This window comes from Archocentrus centrarchus, unplaced genomic scaffold (assembly GCF_007364275.1).
Source record: "Archocentrus centrarchus isolate MPI-CPG fArcCen1 unplaced genomic scaffold, fArcCen1 scaffold_37_ctg1, whole genome shotgun sequence".
Classification (NCBI taxonomy): Eukaryota; Metazoa; Chordata; class Actinopteri; order Cichliformes; family Cichlidae; genus Archocentrus; species Archocentrus centrarchus.
The window spans coordinates 1,467,587-1,485,245 of NW_022060264.1; positions in this window are offsets into that span (position 1 = coordinate 1,467,587).

The following is a 17,659-nucleotide window of genomic DNA, read 5'->3' on the forward strand; positions in this document are numbered from 1 at the left end:
AGTCATTAAAGATATTAATGAAGAGCAGTAATCCTAATATGGAACCCTGGGGAACTCCTTTCAATACTGGGAGAAAAGAAGAAGACCCAGCAAAGCAGACATACTGTGTTCTCGCTGACAAGTAATTTAAAAACCAATTTATGGCACTCCCAGATAAGGCACTATTGTGTAGTCTGCTTACCAAAGCAGCACGCTGAGACATACTCAAAAAGACTACAAATGATATTTAGGCATACTTTTAGAAATGTATAAAAATATACTGCCTACTTCTATCAAGTGCTTTATGACCTTCCATGTTACTCGTATCATATTCAAAGTTAAACAGACTATTAATGTGTAAGTTGAAGCAATATTGTTCTTTCTTGATCACTAAGAACAGAAGCTCAGCTTGATACTATGGATTTGTGTGCATTTCTAACAGAATCATAACTGCAGTGTTATCATTGTGTGACCTTTTTCATCAGCACTGTAAAAGAAGAGGCAATCCATCCATTACAGCAAGAGAACACTGAAGTCTTAGAAGAACTTCATTTGGAGAGCCACTAAACACCAGATGAGACTGTCTAAAATGGTCCAGAGTGAGCATGAGCCATGTTGCAGCATCTGTGATACTCATCCTGGCATAGATTGTACATGTCCATTAGCAGGGATGCCTGCCATTTTGCCACGGTATTATCCCAGAATTCAGGACACTGAACATTAAGATGTTTTCTGTTGACAACAAATAAAGGTCACCATTTCTATCTGCTTTCAGTGACATGTGGGATGGATAGATTTTCTTTTCATGGATTGTGTTCTTATTGTCCATCATGATAACAGATAACTCAACAATGTATTCCTTCAGTATTACCAACAAAGGATGAAAATAGGTGAGAAAAGATGAAAAACTAAGCTGTGACTTGTTATTAAGACAGTTAGAAAATTGCCAGTTTTACATCGGTTTGAACAGCAACTCTTGATTATTTTGCACATTTTCATTTTAGCTTCCTGCTGGGGATTTCATTCTGTAATGTGTATAATTTCCTCCCATGCTTTTCCGGTCAGCATGTGGCCAATTATAAATGCACTCAGTGTCATGTAAAATGTGTCATATCTAAGCATTCAAGCGCTACAAAGTACTGTATGAATAAAATTACACTAAAAAAAAAAACAGACAAAGAACAAGTCAAGTCACAACAGATGCTCAGAGGAATTAGATTAGGAGTTTATATTTGATCATATGAGACTAGATGTGACATGGTTGTAGCTTCTATGGTAATGAATCCCTGCTGCGCTTGTTGGTTTATATAGGTGCATCCATCCATCCATCCATCCATCCATCCATCCATTTAAGGGTTGTGAGGCGACTGGAGCCTATCCCAACATTTCCCACTGGGTGAAAGGCAGGGTACACACTGGATAGCTTGCCAGTCTACTGTAGTGCTAGGCACAAGCAGTGAACATCTAAATGAATCAGAGAAGGTTTGGGAGAACGTGCTAAAGTCAGATGAATCCAAACTCAAGCTCTCTGGCATCAATTTGACCCGCCGTGTTTGGAGGAAGAGAAATGCCGAGTATCACCCAAAGAACACCTCCCCAGTCAAGCACGGAAGTGGAAACAATGTGCTTTGGGGCTGGGGTTTTTTTGCTAAGGATACAGGACAAGTTTGTCAAATTGAGGGCCAAAGTATGGGCCATATATTGCAAAATCTTAGACACATCAGTCAGAATACTGAAGATGGGTCATGGTTGGGTCTTCCAGCATGACAATGACCCAAGGCAGCAAAAGAGTGGATAAAGCTTTAGTACATTAAGGTTATGCAGTGGCCTAGCCAGTCTCCAGACCTCAAGCCTCCCCTGTGTGGGGAGCTGAAGCTTCGAATTAAAGGATTTAGAGAATTTGTGTGTGGAGTGGGCCATACGCAACAGGAGGAAATAGGCTGAGCAACAGCTTCTTCAACCAGGCTGCCAGGCTCTTTACTTGTTATCATTTGTAGCCTCATATTTTAGCTTAAATAAGCAAAAATGAATGTTTTTTGTGCTGAGAAACCCTTTTACTTTCTGTCTTTTTATGATAAACTTTATAATTGCTTTATTTTGTGCATTTGTCCTGTTAAAAAAAAAACATTAGACAGTAGACAGCAGACAGAGACCTAGCTTGCCCTCTCTCCTCCAATTGCACCAAGGGATAGACAGTTTTTATATGTCGGTGCAGGGTTGTGTTGGAACCTGCTCTCACTGTAATTTTCAATTTGCTCTTTTGATTCACTACCAAGTATTGGCTCTTAGAGCCAGCTCTTTGCGAACAACACATCACTATTGCTGTGTTGAGGTGCAGGCGGTGTGGGTTCGAGTCCCGGTCCGTTGCCAGTTTGCCCACGTGTCTTCCCCTATATCTTTCCCCACGTCCTGTCTCCCTCTACTTCCGACAAAAAGTCGCTCTGGCCAAAAAAAAAGTACCTTTTTTTTTGGAGTAATTCATAGTTCATTATTAAGTGGCTTAAAAAAAAGCCAATGGTCAAAAAACAACTTTGAAAGACCTTCAAGCCTGGAGAGCACTAGGTGAGGGTCCAGCTTCTCCTATACAAAATATAAAGAAATAATGGTGGCTCCAGACTTTTGCACAATTTGAAAGTTTAAAGAAATTTGTAAATCAAACTATTATTTTGTAATCTGACAGAAAAAATGTAGGACATCCCAGCAAACAATAAATGAAAAATTAGGTTCTCCAAGTATCAGACATAACCTGCACGTCTGCTTTTGGATCTGTAGTATGAGGAACTTTATGTGAAAATTTCTTTTCCTTTATTTCATTTTCTTTTAAATTGTATATATTTATAGGAATGGATGAACAAAGAAATGTTTGCTGGGAGTAGTCTTGGTCATTTGCAAATCACTGGGATCATAAAAAGATTTTATGCTGCCTGTGCAATATGGTGTCTGATGCAATCTCAAAGCTCGGCTTTACTTTGGGACTGATGGCATTCACTCTGCTGATTGTCAGTTTTCAGGAGATTGCACCATTCCAGCAACTTCTAGAGATAAACCTCATTAACTTGATTTTGCAGCATGCACGTTATCACATCTATCAGATTTCTTATTGTACAACAGCATCAAATTGAGAGAACTTCTCTGGGAGCTAAAATTCATTTGCTGACTTACACTGGGTGCTTTTTCAAAAGTGAATGTATGATTGCATTTGTCTTGCTGTATGATATTCATTTTTAGGGCAGACATGGAACATACTGTCAAACCTAAGTTTGTCATGTCAGCCTAAGAAATCAGTATAGTGACCGTAGGGGAATGTTCTTGGAACATTACGAGGCAATGTCCTTTATGCAGGACAATTTCAAAATATTCTGTTAATGTACAGTGTAATGTCACTAAATGTTCTGCAAACCTAATACAGAACACACTGAATGTGTCCTGAAATTAGTCCCCATACAAGTTAAAGAACTCTACAGCATTACATTTTCTGAATTTTCTCAAAATATTCTATGTCTTGCTGGGTACAACCATTGTAACTAAGCCTTTACTAGTCTGGACAGCACTTTCTGCCACACCAGTCTGAAAATAATTTTTTGGAGTCTTTAGGTACATGAAAGAGTAAACAGAGTTCAGTAATGAACACAGTAATTTGCATGATTGAAACGTTCAAGTGAAAAAGCAAAAAAGCACTTAGAACAATGTTAGCTCCTTGAGAAATGTGTGTGACTCAAACTTATTACAATTATGCTGATCACTTGTAAAACTAACACATGGAGTTAGTGCATGGAGCCATTAGAGTAGAATAAATGCATTGAATACATTGTCTGCAAACAGCTTTAATTGCTCTTTGAACTAAATATAGCAGAGGCCTTTTCTTCCATTCAAAGCCACCCACACCTTTATTTTAGTGTCTGCAGCATTTGAAGGACAGAAGGAGCCTGTGATGTCTTCACTGTTATATTTGGGATTGGCTAGTAGGCCATGAAAAGGTGGCAGAGAACACTTTGGAAAGAAGGCAGTCTTCAGCTGGATGAATTTTCTTTGCCTCAACTAGGAGACAAAGACAGGGATCCTACAAACTCAGGCAAATGAAAAACAGCCATCTGAGAGGACTTTCTTGTAGTAATGAGTTCTGCTATATGTACAGTATCAGTCAAAAGTTTGGACACTCTCCAAACTGTTGACTGGTACTGTACAATTCATATATGCATTATAAACTGCTGTTGTGATGATCCCAGCACTACTTAAAACAACCACACACTGGAATTAAGCCAGCAAGTAAAGTTACAACTGATATAGAGTCCAAACATGAAATGAGAGCACAGTATCTGTCACTCACAGACTGAGCTTTTGAAAAGTCATTACTTTATTTATGTATGTATTTATATAGCAGATGAACAATATCCAAAAGTGCTGCACTTTAAAAATAGGGAAAAATCCAAAGATGTAAAGCTGTGACACAGAACCTGAGAGATGCATCTGTGCTTTCAGTTGATCCCTCTACTGTTTGCTGAAGCCTCATCAGAAAAGATTTCTTTGGAAGGGTGGTTGTCAATAAGGCATTCTTAAGGAAGGGAAAGATGGAGAAAAGGCTGAGGTATTCCAAATTACACAAGAACGACACTGAAAATTTCTGGTTCAAATTGTCAATGTATACAGAGGAGGTCAGGAAAGAAGTAAGCATCTACAACCATCTGTAAAAGATGATGTAGGCTCTATGATGGTTTGGGGCTGTATTTCAGACAATGGTATTGGGGTCTTGTCAGAATTCATGGATGAAGGCAGGAAAGTACCATCAGATTTTGATCCACCATGTAATATTATCTAAAAAGCATCTGGCTTCATTTTTCAGCATGACAATCATCCGAATACACTGCCACTATCATGGATTGGCCACCCCAAAGCCTGCAACTCACCATTAATGAAGTAGTGTGAGATCATCGTCATAGAAAAGGAACAAATGACAGGCAACATCCAAAGAAGAGCTTTGGAACGTAATTCAAAAAGCCTGGCAAACTATTCCCAGAGACGACTTTAAAAAATGACAAGAAAGCTTGCCCAAGTGAGTTGAGGCTTTGTTAAAGAATAAAGGTGGTCATACCAAATATTAACTCTTTTATAACAAACTCTTTTTACCTTAGCTGCTGCATTTCAATGTATCCATGCATATATTTTAATAAATCTTTCCACCTATTTCCCATTTTCCCAGCAAAATATAAAAAAAATATGGGGTGACTTTTGCACAGTACTGCAGATTAAACATTAACATAGCACAAATGAAAATAATGCTAGTAAATAATGCTGTAAAAGTGTCTAGGGTATTTTTTGTGCAATATTCATACAGTCATGGCCGAAAATGTTGGCACCCCTGAAATTTTTACAGAAAATGAAATATTTCTTCCAGAAAATTATTGCAATTGTACATCTTTTGTTATGCACATGTTGATTTCCTTTGAGTGTATTGGAACAACACAAAAAACAAACAAACAAATAAAAAAAACGAAGCCAAAATTCATATAATTCATATAAAACTCCAAAAATAGGCGAGACAACCAGCAGACCACAGGTGGTACGAGTGGGTCACCTCACCTCATCCTCCCTCACCCTCAACACCGGATCCCCCCAAGGCTGTGTGCTCAGCCCTCTGCTGTACTCACTGTACACCCATGACTGCGAGGCCACGTCAGAGTCCAACGTCATCATCAAGTTTGCTGACGACACTGCTGTTGTGGGACTAATCTCTCACAATGAGGAGACAGCCTACAGGAGAGAGGTCTCCTGCCTGGAGAACTGGTGCCAGGAGAACCACCTCCTGCTCAACGTCAGCAAAACAAAGGAACTGATCGTGGACTTCAGCAGGAAGCAGCAGAGGGACTACCATCCACTTGTCATCAGTGGTGCTGAGGTGGAAAGAGTGGACACTTTCAAATACCTGGGAGTGACCATCTCACAGGACCTGTCCTGGACTCATCACATAAACATCACTGTGAAGAAGGCCAGACAGCGTCTCTACCTCCTCAGGCGGCTGAGAGACTTCAAGCTCCCACTCAAGGTGCTCAGGAACTTTTACACCTGCACCATCGAGAGCATCGTGCGTGGGAGCATCACCACCTGGATGGGAAACTGCACCAAGCAGGACTTCATGGCCCTAAAAAGGGTGGTTCGTTCAGCTGAACGGACCATCAGAACCACCCTCCCCAACCTGCAGGACATTTACGCCAAGCAGTGCAGGCTGAGGGCCATGAAGATCCTAAAACAGCCCAGCCACCCCGGACACTCTCTCTTCTCCCTGCTCCCATCAGGCCGGCGTTACCGCTGCCTGAGGGCTAAGACTGAAAGGTTGAAGAAGAGTTTTTACCCACAAGCCATCCGTCTGCTCAACTCTGAGCCCTAACTGGACCATTATTGCACAATGTAAATATTATAATTTATAATCTATAATTCCACGTAAAAGTGTGTATAGTGTATAGTATATAGAGTATAGTGCATAGTGTGAATTACTTTTTTATTTTTATTCTTCTTATTTATATGTGTGTGTATATATGGTTGCAGGTACAAAATACATTTCACTGTGCATTGTACTGTGTATAACTGTGCATGTGACGAATAAACACTATCTTAATCTTAACAAAATTACTGGCACCCTCAACTTAATATTTGGTTGCACACCCTTTGGAAAAAATAACTGAAATCAATCACTTCCTATAACCATCAAAAAGCTTCTTACACCTCTCAACTGGAATTTGCTCCAGGTCTCTTCTATTTGAAGGGTGCTTTCTCCCAACAGCAATTTTAAGATCTCTCCACAGGTGTTCAATGGGATTTAGATCCGGACTCATTGCTGGCCACTTCAGAACTCTCCAGGTCTTTGTTTTCATCCATTTCTTTGTGCTTTTTGGGGATCATTGTCCTGCTGGAAGACCCATGACCTTGGACGCAAACCCAGCTTTCTGACACTGGGCCCTACATTGCGACCCAAAATCCTTTGGTAATCTTCAGATTTCATGATGCCTTGCACACAGTCAAGGAATCCAGTGCCAGAGGCAGCAAAACAACCCCAAAACATGTTTGAACCACCACCATATTTGACTGTAGGTACTGTGTTCTTTTCATTGTAGGTCTCCTTCTGTTTTCGGTGAACAGTAGAATGACGTGCTTTCCCAAAAAGTTCTATTGTGTCTCATCTGTCCACTGGACATTCTCCCAGAAGGATTTTGGCTTACTTGCATACATTTTGGCAAACTGCAGTCTAGCTTTTTTATGTCTCTGTGTCAGCAGTGGGGTCCTCCTGGGTCTCCTGCCATAGCGTTTCCTTTCATTCAAATGTCGATGGATAGTTCGCGCTGACACTGATGCACCCTGAGCCTCCAGGACAGCTTGAATTTCTTTAGAACTTGATTGGAGCTGCTTATCCACCATCCAGACTATCCTGTATTGCAACCATTCATCAATTTTTCTCTTCCATCCACATCCAGGGAGATTACCTACAGAGCCATGGGCTATAATTTTCTTAATTATGTTGTGTGCCGCGGACAAAGGAACATCAAGATCTCTGTAGATGGACTTGTAACCTTGAGATTGTTGATATTTTTCCACAATTTTGGTTCTCAAGTTCTCAGACAGTTCTCTTCTCCTCTTTCTGTTCTCCATGTTTAGTGTGGCACACACGGACACACAATGCAAAGACTGAGTCAACTCCGATCCTTTTTTATCTGGTTTCAGGTGTGATTTTGATATTGCCTGCACCTGTTACTTGCCACAGGTGAATTTGAATGAGCATCAAACATTAAGCATCAAACTTGAAACAAAGTTTTTTACCCACAATTTTGAAAAGGTGCCAACAATTCTGTCTGGCCCATTTTTGGAGTTTAGCATGAAATTATATGGATTTTGGCTTTTTTTCCCCCCTCTTTTTTTGTGTTTTTCCAATACACACAAAGGAAATGAACATGTACATAACAAAACGTGTGATTGCAATAATTTTCTGGCAGAAATACTTCATTTTCTGGAAAGATTTCAAGGGTGCCAACATTTTTGGCTATGACTGTATATTAAATATACAGCACTACTCATACATACTGGTAAAAGGAATGTTCTTACAGTATATAGTGATCTTCTACTCTACTTTGAGCACTCAAAGCACTTTATACAGCATGCCTCATTCACACATTCACACAAACACTTCTTTCTACAGCTCTAATATTCATACACATTCACACTTCAATGGTTGCTTCAGAGAGCCACCCCAATATTATAATAATACGAATAATATAACAATAATAATATGTACAATACATGCTTTATGTTAATATCTATTTTTGTACATAAACAGAAAAATATTTAGAAATGCTCCTGCATTACATAGATTCAAAGCTTTAAGATATTCTCATAGAAACATACTGTATGAAAGGGGAGAGGAAATTACTTTTATAGGGTTTTCTTTTCTATGAAGGTTCATTAATAATAAGCTGGAACTGAAAGCAGTGAAAGTCCAAAAATAAAAGACAATAGATGAGCTTGTTCATGCAGTGGAGATAATGTCAGTGGTTCTTTGTATCACCCAAATGAAAAACTGCGAAGCCAGCTTGACACTGACTGTTGCATTTGTGTGTATGTTTGTCGGTGGTGACTCAATGACAGATGTTAACGGTGACTATCTTGAAAATACATGATTGATAAATATCCCTTTTCCTACTCTATGGCCATCTAATTATGAAAACCTTGTGAAATTGAAATAAGTTGCATTTGCGGGGATATAGAATCCATCTGTTTCCTTAATTAGAGAGATTTAGAATGGCATTCATTCATTAATATGTACTTGAAAAAGTTCTTAGTATGTATAAAAAAGCAAGTACATATGCCACATATGAAATGTGCACATATGAAATGTGCACACTGGCCTATTATGTTCAGAGTCAACAGTCTTGTGCAATTGGCATACAATCTGCAAATAAACTGTCCCACCCTCATTTCTCTACATAAGGAAACTTGTTTACCTCAAGGTGAAGTGGACAAAGCGAGAGTTCACTGCACTGCAACAGCAAGAAAACAAAATAAAGTGAAAGAAACTGAAGGGACTGCATCCAAGCACAGAGGCCAAGAAAGGGCCAGCTTTCCAGTGTGGTTATAGTTTAGAAAACAAAAAACAAAAAAAAACAAGCGATGCTTAACCAGATACTTTTAGTGGACATCAGCAAGCTTCTGGTTGGATATTTGGCCACTCTTCATGGTAGAATTGGTGGGTTTCCTGGCATGGACCCAGCTTTATTTGATAGTGTACAGAGACAGGAAAGTGGTGGTGGGGCACACATGATAAAGGACCATAGGTCAGGACGCAAACTGGAACTGCCTGCACTGCCACATGACAGACATGGTCACCTGCTCATCCACTGAGCCACCCCAGCATCCATGGATCTGGCTTTTAAAAGTATAGTCCACAAATTTTCTGTAGCGTTGAGGTCAGGACATTGTTGTAAACTGTATACTGTATGTATGCCATATATTGTACTGTACTGTTAGGGTGTAGACCGCCCTAGCAAAGCCCTCTGTATTCCCCAAACAAGTTAAAGTTATCTATAAAAGTCACCTCGTAGTCACTACAGACTGATGACAGCCAGGTGTGCAAGCTCAGCAGGTGACTGAAATGACCCACCCCGTGGCCAAGAGTAGAAACTGGACCGGATATGAAAGTGTGGCAGTTCAGGGACTCCAGAACCCTAAACAGATGGAGAAAGTCTTATGTAAGCTATTCAGGCTGTTGATATTGGATAGCATTTATTGTTGGACTACAAACTGCTTCAGCTTGGGATTATCCTGTACAATTATGACCAAAACAAAATACTACTACTACTACTACTATGAGTAGACGTAGTAGCAATATTAGTATTAGTATTAGTATTCATTTTAAATATGTGTGTTTATAATGAAGCCAGGCCTTCATTATTTGTTTGCATACATGGTCAAAGGGACTTGAATTACAAACAAATTCAGGTATGAAAATTATAATGAATCTCTGATTTGTGCATGAAATGTTCATATACATGATTTACGTACAGATTGCTGCATATGCACTGTTTGTGAATGAGGCCCATTTTACTGTTGAACAGAGGAAAGATTAACACAACTCTTGCAGATTGATTCTATTATGTTCCATATGCTATAGTCAAACACAATGAGCCTCATTTACAAACAAATTTAGAAGTCCCTCTGACCATGCATTTGAACATCTGAAGTTCTGGCTGTCTTAGCATTTAACTCGGGAGTGATGTCACTCCAAGCTTTGCCATCCAACTTCTGAGGCAAATGGAACACATCATTAGAATGATTCTGATTCACCGACACACATATGGTGATAAGAACAAACAGGGGCAGGGAACACGTTTCATGAATTGGCCAGTAATTTTGCATACCCACTGGTTTTTGCACACGGTCAGAATGTTTTCATGCATATATTAGTGAACGAGGCCCATTGTCTCTTTGATTTCAGATTTGACTTTCCATGTGGCATTTGGAGGTGGCATTTTTGTACACATGCAGATCAGTTTTGTCAAGATAATTGAATACTTGAATATCTCATTTGTGTCTGGGATTTTTTGAAAGACCACAAACAGCAGCAGTAAATATCATTATCAATATGAATTAAAAAGGAGGTGACTCTTTTAAAGGCTGACATTTTGCAGCAACAATAAAGAGGCACACTGGTGGAATGCTATCAAAGAGAAAGCATAGATACAGAAGGACGTGAAGAAAGACACAACTTTGTAAAACTACTAATTCAATATTTGACAAAAAAATATCCAATGCAGCTGTAGGGCTTTTTCGAAGTTTCACATAGTGAGAAATGGAGGGAAACCAGGAAAAGAGTCAATCAGAGTGGAAATGGTACACCAATAAAGAAAGTTTTACAATCAATCAACAACAAATACAATTTTAAAACTCAGCATTTGCTTTAAAATTCCTCTCTACAGCTTCATAAATAAATTGTGCATGTGTGCTCATTTGACTGTGTTCCTTTTAACTCAGCATTTTTTTTAACATAAAATTATAATTCCTAATGCAAACCACGGTCAAAGCTGAAATTCTTGGATTATGTCCCCTTGCTGGTCCATCCACAAAAGGTTGTGTTGTCATTTTGTTTAAAGGTTATCTCTTAATTGTCAACAGGAAAAGGGGTTAAAATGTTATCCCCTAGCAACTATACGTGAACTGAAATATGTCCAAATACCCTTTTTAAAAGGAATTTTCCAAGACATTTCAGGACAATATTGTAGAACAGTTTCCTCAGAGATGTTAGACCTGAAATGCCAAGAGATTATTGTGATGTTTATTGTACTTAAATGAATTTAAAGGTGCTCCTACATGTATGCCCTGCAAAGAACAAGTTTTGTTTAACCGGAATTCAAAGGAAGCAGAGCCTGTGTAAAGTGTTGTAACTTATGAAAAGTCATACTTCTTCTCTGAAATGATAAGTTAACTAATAACAAATAGAAAAAGGAGACATGTCCCGATAAAGCATGGTACCCAACAAATCCTGAATAAGAATCTTTAGATTTCTGAAATGATCAAAATTGTGCCATTAAAAGCTAATTCAATGTTCTATTTAAATTTTGTTCTATAGTGCCAATTCACAACAGCAGTTGCCTCAAGGTGCTTTATATTGCAAGGTAAAGACCCTTCAATATTAGAGAAAACCCCCATCAATCAGATGATCACCTATGACCAAGCATTTGACAAAAGTGGGATTGAAGGACTCATTTTTAAAACTAAACTGGACCAGGTTCCATAGAAAAGAAGCTGATAGCTGAACACTTTGACTCCCGTTCTATTTTTATAAACTAGGAACCACAAGCAGGATAGTTTGGTACTATGAGGATTACTGACCTTGTATGTAAGGAGACATATTTTAAATTCACTTTTGAGTGAGCTGATTTGACTAAGCACTTTTTTTCATTCCTCTGTGAGGTTTGGTTGAAAAAAAAAAACTAAATGACTAGTTAGCGAGTATTTACAGACAAGTTGGCATCATCCATGCAAACCATGGCCCACAGCAATCTGCTAGTGACCAGTGTGATCAGAAGGAGGTTTGATGTCAGTGTCAAACTGGGGAGTAAAACAGTAATAAATTAAACTGTTAAAACTACATCTACAAAAGGTGTGACTGAACTGGAATTTAGTAAACAGTGGGTCTGAGCGTGAAGCAGCCTAAATAATGGGCCCTTTTTTTTTTTTTAAGTGAGCAACCAAAGATACTCTTTAGGGAAACAATGATTTCACAGTTCCAGTATAGCAATTCCAGTTAAGGTTCATTCTCATAGCTCACATGGATCCAGTGATTCCAGTTAAAATCTAGCATTGTCTTCTTGGGTTTAATAGCTTACAAAGTGAGCTGAGCAAAAACTGAACTATGAAGTATAAACAGGGTAAGAGTCACCACACACACACACACACACACACAAACCATATCCCCATATCTTTAAAAATAAAGGTTAAAAGGAAGCCCTCCATTATCTTGTTAAACTTTCCACTTTACTGCCCTATCCTGGAATCTGAGCTATTTACTGGTACAAAGGCACACATTGAGTTACACCCCCCACATTTATGAACACACAAATTCATCACTGCATAATTTTTGTTCATCTAAATCCTGCTGTTTTAATCAGCACAGACAAAATCCACATTCAGCAACTCATCGGTATTTTGTCTTTTTGTGTTTTGCATTTCTCAAGTAGCGCAAGGTCATTGCATCATTACAGCAGTGTCTATTCCTGTGACTTTTACAGGAAGGCAAGCAGAGAACAGAGTTTTTTGGAATCAGTTTTTGTTTTTTGTTTTTTTAAATGCCTGATACACACCCCAGTCTGTAGGTAGCGGTAATGCAGTTCTAAGCTGGGTTGTCTAGTGCCATTAAACCCACAAGTAGTGGTGTGCGATACTGCAAATTTTGGTATCAATCCGATACAAGTAAATATAGGGCCAGTATTGATGATACCAATACAGACACCGATACTTTTGACTTATAAAGGCTGCTTATGTAGTGGAGAGCAGTGTGTCATGATTTGACATGAATCATCACTTTGCCAAATCTGAACACATTTTAATGACCACTAAATCACTCTGATTTTTACTTTCCACAATAATTAGTTAACACAATAAAAAACACCATTCAGATTTTCGTGTATTTTGAAACTGGATTTTCTTTGGAAACCAGGGACCTTGCACTATGAAGGGAGTTCAACATACTCAGGGTATCTTTCTTTTATCAGGATTAACTTAGCCTAACACTGGTGATCAGGATAAACAATGGTTATCAACTTAAGTTAATTGGCTAGGTTGAGTTAGTTAATAGCAGGGTTGTCCTACAAGTTAACATGAAAGGGTGGTGTTGGCAGCATCTAACCAATCTAAAAGGGGCATTTCATGCAAATCATTGTACTTCCAGCTGATTAGGAAGTGAAACTCTGAAGATAACCTGCTCCTGACAGTTTGAGTTTTTATTCTCTTAATGCAGACTCGATCGAGAGTAAAGATAACATATTAAAACAGTTAAATCATAGACTTAGTCTGTTACAGAGTTGATGAGTCTGCACAAAGGGTTAGTTTCAATAAAGTAATTTAACATAGTTTAACGGGCTGAATATATATATTTGTCTATAGGAAATCAGTCTTGCTGAAGTAACCGCTAAGATGATAAGTTACTTTACTAATTCTGAAGAACGACATGAGTGATGACTGAAACATCACTTTCACCACTATATGAACTACCTGGTTATTCTTAGCCTCTCTGAAAGGACTGTGACAGTGGGCTCTATCTCCGGTTCGGGGTCTGGGTCTGTCTGAGGAATACCCTTCCTCCTGCTCCTCGGGAACCAAGCCCTTTCTTTTTCGTGCACTTTCGTCTTTAAATAAGTCCATGGTGTTGCCACAGTAGAGAATTTTCTCCCAAAACGCATCACTATTAACACTGTCTTCTTTTCCAGCTGTAAACTACAGCTGCATGACGGTCGGTTTTCTCACTCACTGCAGCCCATAACTGCTCAGTGAGTCTGAGTCACGTGACCGCAGACAACTAATCACAGAGATGCGAGACAGGAGGGGGCGGAGCAAAGAGTGCCTGCATGAGAGGAGCTGTTTGCACAGACATATCTTGCTCTCTGATGAACAGGAGCAACACACTGAACTTACAGGAGACAAACAAACTAAAGTATCGATCCTATCACGCTAATATTGTTTGATACGAATATCAGCGTTGTATCGATAATATCGATATTTTGGATCGATCTGCCCACCACTACCCACAAGAAGAAAAAGACAACTACGGAGAACTGTAATGGTGCTGATGTGGGGAAACGCTCCATTTACTCGGAGATACCTGAGCGCTGCAGAGTTTAAACGAAGCATCGAAGCAGCAAATTTGTGTCGAGGATTTTTTTATAATCGAATTATTCGAGTTACTCGATGAATCGTTGCAGCCCTGCTATAATGTAATTAAAAAGGAGAGGCAAGTGGCTGCACAGCACAGCAAGTGAAGCTACTTCTGTCAATGGGCTATATACCACAGGCCTTCAAGGTGGCAGTAATTAAACCATTACTTAAAAAGCAATCACTTGACCCAGCTGTCTTAGCTAATTATAGGCCAATCTCCAAACTTTCTTTTATCTCAAAAATTGAAAGAATAGTTGTAATACAGCTAACTGATCATCTGCATGGAGGAATGGTTTATTTGAAGAGTTTCAGTTTGGTTGCAGAATTCATCAGTGTACAAAAACAGCATTAGTGAAGGATACAAATGATCTTCTTATGGCCTATGACAGTGGACTCATCTCTGTGCTTGTCCTGCTAGACCTCAGTGCAGCGTTTGCTACTCTTGACGATAATATTTTATTACAGAGATTAGAGCATGCTGTAGAGGTATTACAGATGCTGTGCTGCAGTGGTTTGAATTATATCTAGGCAACAGACTCCAATTTGTTCATGTAAATGGGGACCCTTCTTCACATGCACTAAGGTTAATTATGGAGTTCCACAGGGTTCTGTGGTAGGACCTGTTTTATTTACATTATACATGCATCCCTTAGGCAGTATTATTAAATGGCATAGCACGGTATTGAAATTCATGCAAATGGGGAGTTTATGGATACGTACAGTTTGCCTAGCATTTTAGCCTCCCATCAGTTTCCTGTGAAAGACCAGAGGTTTTTCCACAGTGTGCATGTGCAAACAACCAGAAAAAACTGACCTCTCAATTTGACAAGCTCTCGCCATTATTAACAGGAAATGCACACATCCTCAAAACACTAGCTCCATAGTGATTCCACTATAATCATTAAATAAAGTTAATCCTGCTTCTAGAGGCATTAGCTAATTGTGGCCACGAGATGGCAGTAATTTAAAGGATGGATGCAAACAGGTGAAAAGCTTTATGGCCAAAAGTTGTTTAAGATGAGAGAGATCGCTTTCACTTTGGTACATTTTAATAAGTGTCTATTTTTTTTTATTTCACTAGACAAGCACTAGTGTCTTGCTTGCCCTGATGGGTGCCACTTTTAAAAAGTCCAGTAATTTATTGTTACTATTCATTCTCAGAATCAAAGTGCCCAGTTTCCTTCCTCAGTTTGTGGCTTAAGATAAAACCCCAGTGTATTTGTAGTGTTACTAGTTGAACTGTCACAGAGTAGAAAACTTCTCCCTGGGCTCTTTTTATAACCTGTCAATTTACTGACTTAATGTCATATGCCACTAGGTGGATTACATACCAATTCCGTTTTTCTTTTTTTTTTAATTGCCCATGTCCATATATTTTTGATCTGTTACTGGTATCCATATAAAAAATAAAAACAATTTTTTTTATTCTTTTCTGGTTTGACATTTAATATGTTGCCTTGATTCTTTGTTTAAAATATTTGCAAATCATTTGGTTTTCATATACATTTTGCTAATTTTGTCCACTGTGTTTTGGAACTGTGAACAGAATTATAGTGTAATATGATTATATCATAAGTGGTGTGTGGGTGTACAAAGTATGCAACAGTACAGACAGCAGTTTATGTCCTCTTGTCAATTTTTTTTATGGCTCATTCATACTAGTCACAAGGATGATGACAACCTCTTTGTGACTACAGGTAAAATCAGTGGATCCCCAGTGATGGCACTGAATTTTCTTGTGACCAACTACAAGTAGTTGTGGTGACCAACTGGTTCCCCAGAGGTTGAGTGTGCAACATTCTCAACAGCTAGGCAACCACTTTTGATTGCAAGGTAATTGCACAGGTGGGAGGCAACCTGTCTCTAAACAATCATGGTCTGACTCAAACTAAATGCAAGCACTCTCAGATAGCTTGCGGAAGGTTTGCAAATAGTTGCCTCTAATTTCTAAATGCAGTTGGATTACCAACATGTTGCAATCAATATGCGCTGATGAGTGTAACTTGTCTGCAACACATTTCTTTTAGTAAAATTCAGCATTAACAGTCTGCTCACAGGGGACAAATTTTACAGTACACATCACTGTGGTTGTGGAATATGTATGCTCCTTGTATGTCTGGGCTTGGAGACTGCTCTTTCGATTTTGGTATGTAGCTGTAACCCCAACTCTCATTATCAGGTTGGGTTATCCCAAGGATTTGATGGAAATCTACATGATGCAGGTAACAGGAGAATTTGATTAGCAGAGTATTGTCAGTGCAAGTAAAGTTTCAATACACATGATGCTGGTTAGTTGATCATTTACCTTGCTTGCTACCAGCTGACAATGATTCAATTCAATTCAATTCAATTCAATTTTATTTATATAGCGCCAAATCACAACAAACTGTCGCCTCAAGGCGCTTTGTATTGTGGGTAAACACCCTACAATAATACAGAGAAAACCCAACAGTCAAAACGACCCCCTATGAGCAGCACTTGGCGACAGTGGAAAGGAAAAACTCCCTTTTAACAGGAAGAAACCTCCAGCAGAACCAGGCTCAGGGAGGGGCAGTCATCTGCTGTGACCGGTTGGGCTGTGGGGAGAGAAAGACATGCTGTGGAAGAGCATGTCTTTCTCTCCCCAATTAATGATTAAATGCAGAGTGGAGTATAAACAAAGTAAATAAGGTGAATGAGAAACAGTGCATTATGTGAACCCCCCAGCATTCTAGGCCTATAGCAGCATAACTAAGGGATGGTTCAGGGTCACCTGATCCAGCCCTAACTATAAGCTTTATCATAAAGGAAAGTTTTAAGCCTAATCTTAAAAATAGAGAGGGTGTCTGTCTCCCGAATCCAAGCTGGAAGCTGAATTCAAACCCATTCATTGGCAGACACATAAAGTTTGTGTAAAGGGCTAAAATACAAATTAAAGTGAGGTAGTTATTTTTATTTTTAACTGAAGATTATCATCAAAAAGGCTGGGAAAAATTGCATATAAATGTCTGTTTCTTTGCCAAGAAGAAAAAGTGAAAACACTAAATCAATCACAGTATTGAAAAGGGAAGAGATACTGGACAAGAGCTGTAGAACAAGAGAATTAAAAAAGAGGAAGAGATGGACTTGAGAAAGAGAGAATCAAGTCCCAGAAATCTGATTATATTCAAACAATGTATATGTAATTACAGAGATATATTATCTTTGTTAATTACAGTGGAGCCTGTAGGCTCATTTTAATAAGACAAACAACACGCATAATTAAAGTGCTATAATATCTTACAGAATATTA